General features: G+C 40.0%; 1 protein-coding gene across 1 annotated transcript in view; it reads right to left on the bottom strand.

The window, feature by feature from the left end:
* LOC134656254 (acetylcholine receptor subunit alpha-like 1) overlaps positions 1–15,223 on the bottom strand; it is a 312,563-nt gene extending 297,340 nt beyond the window's left edge. Inside the window, exon 1 of the mRNA XM_063511769.1 lies at positions 14,729–15,223. The gene's annotated coding sequence lies outside the window, so the exon portion shown is untranslated. The remainder of the gene's footprint in view (positions 1–14,728) is intronic.
* Between the last annotated feature and the right edge of the window lie 1,489 nt (positions 15,224–16,712).

The raw sequence follows: 16,712 nt of genomic DNA, 5'->3' as shown, positions 1-16,712 counted from the left end.
TGCGATATCCAGTAGCATGCGATCTACGGCATGAAACAAAAGATGATCAATCTCCGAAATATATTGTGCACTGACGCAATTAGGCCCCAGCGAACTGTTACGGGCTCCAAGTCGATCAGGAAGCGGGGAAATGAGGCGGCGGCGCCGGGAAATCGTAAACCTCGCGCCGGATCCGATACGAGGCATTGACGATTATTTCATCTATTAAGTTTCACCGGTAGAGGTTCTCAACTCGCGCCAATTCGATTGAGTGGCTGTATTTCAAATTTACGTTTGTCGGTTTGGTCGTTTGGGTATCAGTCGTCAATATCTTTCACTCGTAACTTTTACTAAGGCCCACTTGCATCCTACTAAACCGGGGTTAAGCGGTTAAACCGTTAACACAGTGTCAAATTGTACTAGTAACCATGATAACTCCAAGTTTAACCGGTTAACCCCCGGTTAGTGGAATGGTGCAAATGGGCCTAAAGGATTAATGGAAAAATTCACCGCTTCGGGCAGGACTCGAGCTTGCGATCTTTCGGAACACGGGTTCGATCGTTCTTAACCAACTGAGCTACCGAAGCTTATCTAAAACATGCGAAGCGTTTTGGAAGTGCGCTTATTTCAGTTGGGCCCACAATTACGACCAGAGCCCTAACCATGAGTCACTGACTGTGTCAAAACTGACATATACGCTATCGAGAACGTAATTTACTTTCTATACATCTCGTTCGCACTAATATGCGAGTACGAACGAGATGTATAGAAAGTAAATTACGTTCTCGATGGCGTTTATGTCAATGGCAAACTGGTGGTAGCCTGCACACAGACAGTACTCGTGTAAGTTAAAAATATCAACACAATAGATAGTTTGGGGGTGTAACATAGTATAAAATAGCGCAAAATACAACTCGGTTGAGCTGCTTATTTTTTTTTTCACCTGCACTTAGTATGTGTGGCGACCTCTTGCTGTTTCTAATAAACCTACTTGGTCTGACGGTATAGAATAGTATATATCAATCAAAGCCTATCATTTTAAAGGTATACTTCAAGCTAAGGGCGATGACCGCTGACGCAATTACCAGGGCCCAGGCTCGCTCGCAAATCCAGTTAGTGGCGGATGTCAACTGTTCACTTCAACTCCGCCATTTTTGTACCAATAGGCAGCTACCTTATAAACAGACATATAACTGTTTGCGGCAAAACGAGTGTTTGAGACAATGAAAAATAGATAAATACGAGTATATTAGCTATCGATCAGTTACCCATAATATATGAATATATTACGTAATTTCATATTATGAGAATAAATATCTAAATCTATAAATAAATAAAAGATGTAACTTCTACCTGAATTACCGAGGAAATTCAAGAATGCATAATCGATTAAATATAAACGGTAACACAAATTACTAATACCCATAGAGTACACAATAACATAACATAACCATAACCTACCTACAATAAATAACATCTTAAAAACTAAAAATCATGCGACACAGCTTTCTGTGGCGTCACCCTGCACCCGTTCCGGTGTTGGATACGGCCGATTGCCATGGAACCACTGAAATTCAACCATTATTAAAAATAATATTAAATACTAACCATACAGACATTATTACAGCCCCAGTCCGACCCTCGTCAATAACTGAACCGCTATTGCGCTCAACGGATATTGAAAATCTGAATTTGAAAATGTAGTGTTAGTCGACCACTTTAGTACTCGTCCGCACAACCAACAAATTTTGAACCTTATTGCAAGTATATAAAGTCTACCAATGTGCAGTTAATTCTAGTGCACCTTATGTATATTAGCAATTTGGTGTTGGGGAGTGGAAATACATGGTGGTCAAACTGTAATTGTATTATGATTGTATACTCGTAAAACGAAAACAGAAAACAGTATTTAATAATGTCAGTATATTTAAATTCAGTAGCTATTATGAAATATTCGGTTATAACAAAAGTTATAAACTAAACGTAAATTCAATAATAATAACCTAAATTCATAATCATTGTTTCATGATGGGAAATACAACAATTAGTCTAAAAACTAAAATAAAATATCTCTTCTGCTAGAGACCGAATCGATCTCGATTGTTGTAAGATTTTTCTAATATTGTTATTTATAATATGTGAAATAAAATTATTAAAACGGATTAGGTATATCGCGTATATTTAATTTATACTACATCCCGACGTTTCGAACCCTTTATGAGTAACTATCGCGGTAACCGAAAACAATATTATAATTATGTATTTATCGGGAACTATCCCGTTAGCGGAATACCCTCAAGATACTTATAGTACTTATTGCAGCTATTTGCACAGCAAAATATGTAAAAGCCGAAGTACTGAATCCTATCTGTCGTTAGCAGACCTCTGGCGCCAGGGCATCAAATCGCTTAGCTGAAACTTGTCGGAGAGATAAAAAAATACGTCACAACAACGTCGGGCCCAGTTTAATAAATATTCAAATAAAGGTCTTCCTCCCAACTCCAAAAAAGCCACTTTAATAAAAATATCCTTCTACTTACGCCTTTGCGTGCCTATAAACCCCACCCTCTACTCTAAAGTTATTATATTCGCGTATTGAGCGCTCGAGAGTCCTTTGCTCAAAGAGACCACTATAAGCGTGCTATCTGGTTACGTGTAGCTGGATGGTTATACTGGTTTGCTTTGCTGTTCTCGCCTGAGCTTGGCAAGCGTTCGGAATAACGAACGAGCTTGCTAACTAGAAATGTTTCATGAACGTTGAATTTTGAATGAGACGCAACCGAGCTAAATAAAATCTTATTTTAACGAGCGAAAGTTCAATTTGCTATGGCTGTTTATTTATTTATAGGTTGATTAAGCCGGAATGAGGTCAATTTTTGAAATGGAGGTTTTAATTGAGTGCTCCTTAAATTATAATATGATTCATGATGGCCGAGTAAGCTGTCTCAAATATTACGAATTTAATATTTATTTTTTATCATGGTTTTGTATGTTGGTAGTTGGTAGTGCATAATAAATCTGTTAAGTGGGTTAAATTAAATAAAGGTTTTTCATGGTTTGTTATTGTGTTACCAAATTCAGGCGTTGGTTTTATAAATATTAGTATAGAGGACCTTAAAAGCTACCAATCTGTATACCATGTATTTATTTATTTAATCTTTATTGGACAGGAAGGCGGACGTATTGCCAGTAGGCACTCTCTGCCAGTTAGCCATCAGACTAAACAGATAAAAGTCTTAGGTTTAAGAAAAAAACGAAGTCATAAAAAGAATAAGTTAAATCAACAAAACATATTTACATTAATAATAAATATACGTAAATTTACTATATATACATATGATGTATATACATTTATATATATGTACGAATACATACAATTTGATATACATTTCCTACCTACCTACCTGCTATTTAATTTCTACCAGAAACGTCACTTTTGACACTGACAGATCAAATACATAACCTAATCCAGATTATTATTCATAACCTGTTACATATTAGGTACTTATTATGTTATAAATCTAGCCAAATCTAAGTACTATTTACGAAATATATTGGCTTTTCAGATTCACAAAGACGCCTACACCCTGAACAAGCTATTGAAAGGTATGCTAATGTATGCCTATTTTTTGTACGAAAAACTCAGTGAACTCAAAAGATATATCCTTGTAAGTAAGATGTATATACTTACGGAACGATTTAGGAAAATGAATGTGATATTTTATGTTGTAAGTACTTATAAAAGTAGAAAAGTAATTACTTTTTGTTTCTTTTTCTAATCTGAAATTAAATAGACTAAACTTGACACGAACTCTTAGGCCCTTCTCTCACGAGACTATTCAAAAGCTACGCGACTGAGATGCAAACCATGATCGCCTACTGGTATGCTACTCGTTTCTTTTCTCGTTAGACTCCAGCTGTAGCCGACGATTGCAGCCACAGGTGTAGAGGAGCGAAATAAGAACAATTAGGGATACTTTTTGACGTAAGTGTTAGAGCGCATGGACATGCGTGTATCGCTCGGAAGCGTATAGGGAACTGACGTTGATTGGTCGATAGCCGAGGCTCGTTGCACACATATGCATGCTCTCGCGCACACTTTATTAACACATAGAAAACAGCAGTGGTAAGCAAGGTAAGTACCTACATATTATTTTTATAATATTTAACTAAAATGTATATTAATTACTAAGTTTTATGTTTCAGGTTACTCATTTCAGGTCCAGTACATTGCGTCGTCTACATTCTCGGCCCCATTGTCCGTCAAGGACAATCATCATCAGCTGTGGGGAGCAACGCTAAACGCGCCACTGGTCTGGTAAGCATTCCGGATTGTGTTTTTACATCGACAATTCGAATGCGCCCATCGGCGCCAGCGTGAACTTCATGGACCCGTCCTTTGGGCCAGACATTTCTAGGCATCGCTGGGTCTACGATTACCACGACATCGCCCTTTTTTAGCTGTTTGCCCTCTTGGCACCATTTTTGTCGTGGTAGAAGGTTTGGTAGTACCTCGCGCATCCAACGCCGCCAGAATGCATCGGTAAGTCTTTGTGCTATTCTCCACATTTTCTTCCGGAACAGGTCAGTATCATCAAATACTCCAGGAACTGGGAGGTTCGAAGAGGAGCCTATGAGGAAGTGGTTTGGTGTCAAACTTTCTGGGTCGCCGTGGTCTGTGTACATTCTGTACGGCCAGCCTCGTCGTGATGCCATTCGTCTCAAGGCCATGATAAAGGAATCGGCAGACAGCGAGGGTACCAATTCTATATGGATTGCTCGTACTGTCATGCAGGTGAAGAGTACTCCGTACCGCTTCTCGTGACGACGGCCGACTGTCACTTCCATATGCCCAAATAAGTCAACGCCGCAGTGAGTAAACGGGCGTTGATGATGGGCGAGTCGCGCCGCCGGTAAGTCTCCCATCCGTGGGTTACTAGGTCTTGCTTTTTTAATTCGGCAATACAAACATCGTGTCGCGACTGTACGTACCGTAGGGCGTAAATTGACAATCCAATATTTTTGACGAATATCGTTGACTACGGTTTCGTTATTACCGTGCGCAGCCATCTCGTGGTAACGCTTGATTATCAATCTCGTTATATAATCATGCCCGTCAAGTATAACGGGACGTTTCAGGTCGAAATCAACATACGCAGCAGCGTCGATCCTCCCGCCGACGCGTAGCAATCCGTGTTCATCTAATATTGGGGTTAACTTGCGTAAACGGCTGCTTGGTTCGATTGCCTTATTATTTTTCAGTGCATAAATCTCTTCTGGAAACGATTTCATCTGTGAGTAACGCAATAATTCAGTTTCAGCGCGTTGCATCGTGTCGGCATCAATCTGTGCATTACCAGGTCTTCTGCACCTCGTAATAAACAACAAAACGTTTGCCATACATCTCCATAGTCTGGTCCACGAAGAGAATTTATTCAAATCAGGAACAACAGGTAAGTCTTCATCCTTTATTTCATATAGCGTGTTTACTTGTAACAGCTGATCTTTGTTTATGTTTTGTTTTGCAGCGTCATACTTCGGCCAGGTGTTTCGCGGCGAGTACAGGAATTCAGGGCCGCGGAGCCAGTCGCAGTCGTTATTCAACTCGTAAGTATTTAATTTTGTCGCTTTGTCAGCTATATTCAAGTCGGTAGGTATATAATTCCATTCACAGGATTGAGATAATTCATCAATTTCGCCAAGTCTATTAGCGATAAAAACTTTATAGTTGCGCGTGTCGTTTTTTATTTGATGTAAAACGATTAAGGAATCGGTCCAGAAGTATCGTGTGCAGGCGGTCAACCTGTGTTCGCGCGCTATTGTGTCAGCGAGTCTGCAGGCGATAACAGCTGATTCCATCTCAAGTTTAGGTATAGTTATATATTTCTTCACAGGTGACGAACGACACTTACTCGCGATGAATGAAACTTGTACTTCATTGATGTTATGTACTTTACGCCAATAAGCGACGGCAGCGTATGCAGTGGGAGCAGCATCGCAAAAGATGTGAAGTTCGAGTTCTATAGTCGTCTCATTCTGGCGCAAGGTGTGGTAGCGAGCGTTATCAGTATTATCGCGCTCGCTCATAACTTGTTCGTCGTGAAAATAAAACCTTGGAATGCGCAAATCTTTCAAAGTTTGTAATTCCGTTATCCAGTTGCGAAATACTGTATATTCATTCGTAGGAATCTCATCGTCCCATTTAGTATCCGTTCTCCAGATATTTCGTAGCATTATTTTTGCTTTAACAGTAAATGGCGCAAGAAAGCCAAAAATGTCAAATATTGACATATAGATGCGCAGGAGTTCCCGCTTCGTAGGTTTTCTTTGCAGGTTAATTATCTCCGTCGGAATGCGTTTAAGTGATAAATCAAAGCCGAATGTGTCGCTGGTCGGGTACCATAGCAACCCGAGCGTTCTCTCAGGTACGTCGTCGCATCCGGTTTTGAACCTTATTGCCTTATCACTTAAGGTTTCTTTTGGCGTGCATTCCAAGACTTCAGGTTTGTTAGAAATCCAATTCCTTATTTCGAAGCCACCTTGTTTGTGGATTTCGGAAACTTCTGTTATCATCTTGATAGCTAACTGCTCGTTGTCCACACTCTCGATGTAGTCGTCCATATAATGTGACTTCAGAATGGCTTTGACCGCTTCAGGCATTTCGTTTTGGAATCGCATTGCATTTTTATTTTTAATATGTTGTGCAATGAATGGAGAACAATTGGTTCCAAATAACAATGACGTCATAACGTAGGTTTTTAGTTCGCTGTTTGCGTTTTCGCGCCATAAAAATCGTAATGCGTGCTGATCTTCTTTCGTTATCTTGATGCGAAGGAAGAATTCTTTTATATCGCCCATAATTGCAACAGGTTTTTCTCGAAAGCGTAACATGATGCCCAGTAAAGACTGAAGTAGGTCAGGACCCTGGAGTAGGCAGTCGTTCAGGGAGCGACCGGCGGTGGCGGCTGAGGCGTCATGCACAAGTCTCAATTTTTTCTTGTTTTTGTTATCGACTCCGAAATGGGCTAAATAAAATATGCGTTTATGTGGCGCTAACAATTCGTCGTCTGATAATAATCGGGCGTAATTGTTTTCAAGTAGATGATTAATACGCTCCGTATACCTAGAGGCGTATCCTTCATCTGACAACATTCTTCTTTCCACAGCGAGGAATCTCTTGTAAGCATTTGGGTAAGAGTCAGGCAGTTTAGCATCGTTTTTCCATGGTAAACTAATTTCATAACTCCCGTTAATTAATTTTGCAGAGTTATCAATGATGTTGACTGCGCGAATGTCGTCCTTATTTACGCGTGGCTTAGAGTTCACTCCTATTGATTCGAGCGCAAACGATCGGCGAACCAGTTCATGAAGTTGTTTATCTGTGCTGTCGCTAAGTGCATCGCTTGACGATTGAGGTGATGAGTGTGTGTCTGCGTTTGTGCATGTGTGCGTCTCCCGCCGCGCGGCAAGTATGTCCGCGGGGGTGGCGGTGGAGGGCGGAGTGCATGCGTTGCAGATTTCGGCGGCCGGTTTAGCGCGCTCATACAGCACGGTTGTCAAGGCATGCTCGGCGGTCAAAGGTCGGCCGAGTACAGCTGCAGGTAAGGTTCCATGTAAACACCAACCGAGTTTTGTTAATGTGGCACAAGGTTCAAAATTGCCCCGATAAACAGTCTTTAGCGGCATTATCAAATGGTAAAAATCCTGTCCGATTAATAACTTCGGTTCCATATTACAGCGGGGGAAAACACTTGTTAGATCGCGTAAATAATCGTAAGAGTCTAAGTTCACGTTAGATAGGTCCAGTGTTGGTAAGTCTAGCTCACTCATTTTTCGTGCACGTAAGTCATACATTTCACCACTTGAGTTCGAGATTTTAAAGTTCACAGTTTCACTTATACACTCGAATTTAGATTTCCATGCACATTTCATGCTTATTGTCTTTGGCTGACCTTGAAGGTTGACACAGTTAGCAAGATCAGCTGATATGAGACTCACTGCGGCCCCATCGTCTAGAAGGGCGTATGTAGCAATAGTGCCGCCAGGTCCATGCAGGTTCACTCGTACAGACTTTAGGTAAACACTATCACTATCACTAGGTTCCACGACAGTATTTGTTACGATTGCGGTCGTGGGATTGTTGTTGGCAGATTCATCTGTCGCGCTTAATGTTGGCGTATTATTTGGGTCTTCATTAGTGCTGTTATTGCGTGGCGCTGCACTGGCTGCGTTAGGTTTATTCGGCCAGTGAAGGAGGCGGTGGTGGGGTAGCCCGCAGCCGTCAACATCGCACGATGCGGCCGGGCAGGTTTCTTTCCCGTGGCCTAGCAACAGGCATTTATGGCATATTCTATTTATTTTGACAAAGCGCCATTTATCCTTGCGTAGCGCGCGTTTAAATTTAATGCAATTAGTCAGCGGATGATAAGACACCTTACAAAACTTGCACTTCGTGTTAGTATCATTATCGTTGTTTAAAATGGGGTGAACTTGAAGTTTTCGGTCTTCCATCTTTTTGGGAAACTTGTGTTCATTTTGAGAATGGATATGAGTTACACCAGCGGCGGCGATCTTCGTAGCTTCTTTGTGCAGGAACTCGGAGAATAACTGCAATTTAGCTTTATTTGTATCGCTATGTTCGTATATATAGTCTGCCCACTTGTTGATAAGCGCACTGGGACACTTTGATATAACGATGCTTAGTAACTCAGGGCTTCGAAGATGATCGGTCTGCTTAATAGACTCTGCAGCTGCCACGTAATTCTTTACTCTGACGGCGAAGTTCACCAACTCGATATGATACGCTTGCGGTAAAGGTTGCAATTTTTTAAATTGTGTTAAGATTTTATTTATGATTAGGTCGGGTCTTCCGAATCGTAGCTCTAGTGCGTCTAGGATGGCGCGTGGTGAGGTATCGGTCGTAAATAAAGACGAGACCGTTTCTTTAGCTTCACCACGGAGACATTTCTCTAATCTCGCGATATTTTCAGTATCACTATAGTTGCATAACATCGTGGATTGTTCGTATGATTTTTTAAATTGAATCCACTCGAGCGATTCACCAGAAAATAACGGTAAGTCCTTAGACGTGGCTAATCGAGATAACAGGCGAGTATTAGCACTTTGAGTTGTAGTAGCTAGTTTTTCCATTGCTTGTGCTAGGGTTTGAAGTGAGCTGGGTCCGGGGTTCGGTTCTTGCCAAGGGGTCGCGAGAACGCGTTCGTCTTGATCGTCTTGGCGACTTTTCTCGAGCCACTGTTCCACTTTTTGAGATGTTTCGGACAAAATAGATCGTTGTTCTCCACTGCAACGGGACTTCTGAGAATATTCTTCATCCAGCTTAGCGAGTTCAGCGTCTAGCTTTTTATCTATTAACTCTTTCTCGATCCTAGCTTTAGCTTCGGCGGCGTCTAACTCTAATTGTTTTTTTTTTGCCTGTAGTGAAGACATCGAAGTTTTATTTGAAGTATTAGATCGGTGATAACCATGTTCAGTTTCAGTTTTGATGCTACCCTCTTTCGCGCTGGGCTGAATCTGCAAACTGAGCGCCTTCGCGTTGAACTGACTTGCGCGATCCATAAATTCTTCTTCTTTGGAGTTCTTTGGGCATGGCACTTCACTCTGAGCATCCGTGGTATGTTTCAACTTCTCTCTTTCGAGAGCACCCCGCGTTTTAACCATTGTGTGCGGAGGCGTGTGGAACATTCCTTTGCGTCCTGACATCCGTGCTCCTCTGGATCCGGTTTGATAGGACCATGTGTAGCTGACGATTGCATCCACAGGTGGAGAGGAGCGAAATAAGAACAACTAGGGATACTTTTTGACGTAAGTGTTAGAGCGCATGGACATGCGTGTATCGCTCGGAAGCGTATAGGGAACTGACGTTGATTGGTCGATAGCCGAGGCTCGTTGCACACATATGCATGCTCTCGCGCACACTTTATTAACACATAGAAAACAGCAGTGGTAAGCAAGGTAAGTACCTACATATTATTTTTATAATATTTAACTAAAATGTATATTAATTACTAAGTTTTATGTTTCAGGTTACTCATTTCAGGTCCAGTACATTGCGTCGTCTACACCAGCGATGAAGACAATCTTCTTATATATTCTCAATTCTTTATTCGTCTAATTATTGTGTATATATTTGATTGAAATAAAAATATAATTCCTGACCTGTCAAATTGATTTTTTTCCAATCTCAGCCACGCCTTTTCTGTCACTTCTTTTCTTACATAATCAGGCAGCTTATAGTGGCCAAGACAAATCCTTTATAATTTCAGGATTTTCTACACAGCACAGAACTTGGCGCCCATATAGATCTCAATTCTTTCGGCGAGTCAACAACGACACATAGGTATTCTTAATATTGAACTTGGCTCTCATTTCACATTTATGTTTTTGTTGGTAAATATGGCGGGTACGCGTACGAAACACAAATCGCTTGAGAGTAGCCTCGTGAGAGAAGGGCCTTAGATTGCCGTTTTGAACTATTTCTTTTTTGTAATTTTTTCATTCAACAAATTATCCGTGATAAATTCAATTATAATATTTTTAATGTATCAGTATTAGTATGAGTAGGTATGTTTTAAATGTAATTATTTTTTGGGTTTTAATTAGCTTTTATAAATAAACGCAAATATCTTTTATATGGATTGAATGCATAAACATTTTTTTAAGTTAAGGCAAATTATATTTTATGAAAGAACTGACTAAAAACATGATAATGTGTATTTGAGAATTTCCGAAAAGTTCAGAATCTCGGGAAGTTGCAATAATGGACTCTAAAATGATGGAATTGTGGGTGATTTTCCCATATTTTGACGTAGTCGGAATTAGCCGAATAAACCATATATATGTATATACATTTTTAACACACAAATAAAAATGTATACAATGATAGGTACTGTCTTGAAATTCTTTTATTAAAATTGCATTAATATGGCATACAATTTTAGATAAAACAACTTCAAAAACATAATACCATTTGAACTCCGCAAAGGTTATTTGCCGAATGTAAATTTTGCTTCTTTATCTGAATGAAAATAGAACTGAAATTTAAATGAAAATAAGACGGTATAAATAATGTTCATATTGTATGATTTTGAGCTTCTCATTTATACTAGGTTTGTTATATATGTGGTTCTATATTATAATAGTGTCTGATAAAATAAACACATGACTATATTACTACGGGGTTTTCCAGAAAAAGTGTACTAAGTATTACCTTAGTATAAACTACCAACTTTTGGGTTATTTCAACTCGTACTTATATTTGAACAAAGAGAGAAGTGTCTTTTTCATACACAATTTTAGTGTCAGTTTTATGACTGACCATACAAAATATTTTTCGAAATGCATCACATTATGGTGAATTTTTTTTTCGGTCTCTTTTTTTTTCAAATCAGTAGTCTTTGTGATTCTGAGTAGTATCGTTACTATCGGTTAAAAATGCCTAGTCAAATTAACTTCCGGTCATTGTAAAAAATATATGAAATTTTCCACACATTACAACGCCGCTTTCCCTACTTCAACATATTACATATATAGGATATATACCTATGCCTTTTCACCCTCAGCCGTCGCTGTACTCCTCTTATAGATCTCTTCCCCACTAGATAATTCAATTATAATTTGAGTACTTCATCATACTAATTTTAAGACACAATTTCGTACCTTGTCACAGTAACAATAGTATGAGCTGCCTAGCGTCTTCCATATTGACTGTCACTGTGACAAGGGACGAAATGGTACAAAAATTCTTTGACTGTACGACTTACCGCTTCGTAACTGCCGTATTCGAACTTCAAGATATTTACAAGAGTCGACACGATATATTCTAGATACGTTATAGTTTAGATTTCAACTAGTTCTCTTTTGCAGCGCAATTCGGGCAACCAATGTCACTTTTACGTTAGATAGAATTAGATATTTAATAGATGTGAATTGGATCTTAGCCATATCTTGTGGAAATCGTTAAAGAGTATCTCCAGAATCGCGCAAATGTCAAATTTGACAGGTTAGATCTTAAACATATCGTTATCGTATCTTGGTGATGTCTAAAAGATGTCTTATAGATGTCTATTTCAAAATCCGAATCGGGCCCCAATTCTAACGCGCACTTGATATCAAACCGATAATAAAATGATAAGGTAAACGTACTGGTGCTCGACGCGGTCCCAGTACATGTCATCTTGAAACTTAAGTCATTGTCAATAGAGCTGACAGCAGGGTGTCATCTATTGGGCAGTAGCATGTCGAGCACTAGTACGTTTACCTTATTGGAGTCATATCAGTTATGTAGTTGTCATTCGCGCGTTTATATAGCTCAAACTTGTCCGTAAATTATTAGTGCGATCAAGAGGAATCATGGTTAGAACGGAATACAATAAAAAAAATATAGGTACTGCAGTATCTACAAGTGGTAGTCTACAACCGCGCCGTACCACGCACTTTTGTACGTCCTGAATTAGTTTTTTAGCTTTTAGCTTTTACGTGCAAACGCGGTGGCTTGCATTTGCACTGCATTTTTCAACATTTCTGCTGAGTAAGCATAATTTAAAGTTTGCCCGTATAAAATGTTGTGATAAAAATGTGTTTCCTAGTCTGTAAGGAATATCTATAAGTGGATAATGATCGCTAGTGGCTAGTCATGTTAAATGTGGCTAACATGGACATAATTATTGTTCATAAAGAATAAACATAGAATGTAGGTATATATTAGCCCATTTCATTTCTAGCGTGACTGCTATAGTTATTGACCACTACATAGTAATTGGCCACTCCTTACATACAGGGCTATATTTTGACCGTTAGCCATATTGTGCGAGGTGATTAGGTAGGCTATACTGAACAACTTTTTCTATGGGACCGACTCCGAAAGCACAAAATTTTTTTCGTCCGTTTCATACATTTTGGTCGAGTGGACGTCGACGTTTTTTATGGGAAGGCCAAATTTTTTATTGGGATTTCGGGGTTGGTCCCATAGAAAAAGTTGTTCAGTATGACCTACCTAATCACCTCGCACAATATGACTAACGGTCCAAATATAACCCTGTATAGGAAATAATCAAGCCAACTGGAGCCTTATTGTTAAGAGTGGCCAATTACTATGTAGTGGCCAATAACTATCGTGGTCACCCTACATTACTTCTGTCATTCAAAAATTGGGGTCGGCTGTTTTTTTATAAATGTTATTAGTTATTAAATTCATGTTTTTGATCTCGATCGATCTGTAAAATATTGGGATCTCTCTTTGAATTTCGTCAATTTTTAAAACAGGTATACCTACCTCCTCGATTAGTTTATCAAGTAGCTCTTGAAACAATTAATATGTAACGCAAAATTAATGTGTTGTGTCGATCTCGAGGCTCAATGCAATAGATCGTCTAGAATATTCTAGACGTCTATATAGTAACTTCAATATTTGGTACTTACTCTAATAATATGCAAGTAGAAGTTTCTCGCAAAAGTCCTTCAGGGGAAAAAATTGTATAATGATTGGCGTATTTTGTAATTATCACAGACCGGAATATTGACCACATTTTTTAATACCTCTCCGTTCTAATTTCAGTCCCATCTTGTTATTTTTATATGATTGTTCGGTCGAGTTCATAAACATCTTTACAAGCCAACTTTCCAAAAATATGTTTACACGACCTTGATGTCAGTGTCTAAGAGGTCTGTTCAAAAATTTTCGGTAACCCCACAGGACCGAAATGTCGTCAAAAGACGAATGAAATTTAAGATTTTTTACACGAATGGTGCTGAAATAACAACTAATGCTTGATTTATTTTCAGAGTTGTAGGTCATCTGTAAAAAGTATTAACGTGTTCTTGAATACAGTTACCTGCAGTAAAATGACATCCTCTCCATGGCTTTAGGTGTCTGTGCCTGTGACTGCACAGTGCATCCGATTGTACTTTCGTTTCCAGTATATAATAATCCTGATACAGTCAGCATCAAAAGTAGCGGATTAGACTACGCGTCAAACGCGTCTACCATTCTCAACAAGGGATACAAAAAACAAACAAAAAGGGATATATCTCTACATAATAATATAAACTGATTAGATTGTAACATATACTTTTGTACGCGAACTGTACATATAAAGATATATTATATATGTTTGGAAAAGTATTGAATAATTTTACGGTTTAGACTCACTTGTTTTAAGTCACTCGCGACATGTTTCGGAGAGCCTAGGTCTCCTTTCTCAAGCACTAACAGTGCGAGCAGCGTTCACGACGGCCGTGAACAGTACGCGATACACGGCCGTCGTCAACGCTGCTCGCACTGTTAGTGCTTGAGAAAGGAGACCTAGGCTCTCCGAAACATGTCCGCGAGTGACTTAAAACAAGTGAGTCTAAACCGTAAAATTATTCAATGTTAGCATGTCTCACAACAGTTTAAATTCGATTTTGGAAAAGTAATCCAGGGTATCAGATACTGTTGGTGCGTTGTTTCCTTTGCTCCGACGTTTTTCTTACCCCACCTAACCTCACGTTTTGTTTATTAATATCTTCTCGCGGAGTATATAGACTGAACTGTCACGCAGTAAGAAGTTGAATACTGTTAAATATTTTTGACAGTAGGTGATATGAATTGCCTAAATATATGGAAGACGTGTTATTTTTTTTGTGTTATTATTGTGGTTAGGTGCTTCAGAGGTAGAGGTAAATGGCCCAAACCTGTGTTGGATACCAATGACGAGTTGTTGAGGTTAGTTGGGTAGTGTGTACTCACAGTGTAGCGCAAGGGGGGCACATAGCCGACAGCGCACAGGACCCGACCCGCCGCTCGGCCGCGCGCTCGCGCTACCGCATGCCGCCACGACGCGCGCCAACCGCGCGGCTGCCGCGCGACACCGACCCAGACCCCGGCGAACAGACCACGAATCGCCGACCACAGTCCGACTGCCGACAATCCACAAAACGCATCACAATCTGGCACACGGGTTAGTAAATATCAGCACGCATTGGCACGACGCAATGCAGGGTTCAGACGTGCGGCCGCGTGCGTTGACAACTGGTACTCACATGAGCATGCCAGAGCCTCGGCTATCAACTAGTGCTAAGGTAAACAATCGAACACACGGGCATGTTAGCGCGGGCACATGCGATCGAAGCGCGAGGCGCGGCCGCCGGGCCGGGGCGCCCGCGGGGCAGGCCGCGTCGGCTGCAAAATGCGGCGACTTGCAAAATGAGCGACCGCGGGAAGTGACGCAGCCGACACGCGCGCTTCCACTGCAGCCTGCCACTGAGGCGGGGCGGCCCGGGAACGGCCCCGCGCCCCGCCGAGCGCGCCTGCGTCGCGCCAGACCATGTGCCGAGAGCGCGTAACCCAAAGGGTTGTCGGCGAAGGGAAATTGCTACTATACTCTCTTTTACGACAATTAGCCGCTTCTTTTAAATGCCGACTTTAAATATTTTCATTCATCATTTTTTTGGTTATGTAACGTGCGTGGGACTAGTCCTAACGCAGCCCTTAAATTCCTAGTGAACGAAGGGCAGCGGAGACGCCCGAGCGCGCCCGAGGGAAGCCGAGCGGCGAGTTCCGCCCAGTCGATAAGGCCGTCTCTGCTGAACAAAGACACTAACCTATGATAATTACATTTAATTAAGGGTAACTGGACTATTTTGTTTAATAAGCATATCGCGCTGCAGCGAACGGCAGATTTTCCGCTCGAATGGTTTCATACATAACGTTTTATCGGGACTCCGCTTAGACTTTGCCACCTGAAACTTTGTCACGCGTGATTTTGTTTAGAAACAATTTGATACACGCTTTCAAATCTAATACACAAAATATGGTTAACTTACCTGCGTTATATTACGAAACGAATATTTTTAAAATATTATTTTAAACTTTGACAAACTTTTCAACGTTAAAATAAACCTGGATCAGCTTTTAAACTTCAATATATGATCTTGATTTGATTTTACCAAGGTTCCATCTCGCTCGGAACCAATATTAAAAAATAAAAACCGTATTTTATGAATGAAATTTTTTATCTACAATTTCAGTCTCGTCGTCTGGTGAGTTCGAAAAAACAACATTCAGCTACATATCTATTTAGAACGTTACGTCCCGCACGTAACGTAATGCTATGTAGATAAAGTAGGTAATGCCAATCAGTCTATACAGGCAAGCAATACTTATATTCAAATTACCACTCCTCCTGGTTTTAATTTGACGCCACAAAGAAGTCACAGGCGGGCCTAGACATGGCTAAACTTAACTTGAACTTAAGTTGATTGATTGATTTAATTTTGTTTTATTTACCTTAATTTTGTTTGGTTGTTGGCTCAGCAAGGATAACGTAGTAGCCTGCTCGTGACAGGTAAGTATATAGTACGTACGGAAATATCAAATACAAACATTACGAGAATAAAATGATTTGTGTTTTTTGTTCTTATCTGATCTAATTATGAAACGAATTAAAACCTGGTATATTATACATTTTAAAGACCTATTCGGTAAAATTAGTCTCAAAATTAAGAAAGTAAAGTTGCAGTCTTAAAATTTAAATAATAAATTTAGTAACATGAAGTGTGTGTGTTTAAACGATGTAAAATTTTGCTTTTCACAAATGTGGGTTTCTAAATTTTGATTATAATAACAGGTTACAAATGTGATCCGGATATTTTAAGGATACAATAATTATTATGTTTAGCTGTAGAACCAGCATGCAGGAGCAGGAAGGCATTTCAAAGGTACATTTTTAATG

Source organism: Cydia amplana, chromosome 18 (genome assembly GCF_948474715.1).
Source record: "Cydia amplana chromosome 18, ilCydAmpl1.1, whole genome shotgun sequence".
Classification (NCBI taxonomy): domain Eukaryota; kingdom Metazoa; phylum Arthropoda; class Insecta; order Lepidoptera; family Tortricidae; genus Cydia; species Cydia amplana.
This window is presented reverse-complemented; position numbering and strand designations above follow the sequence as displayed.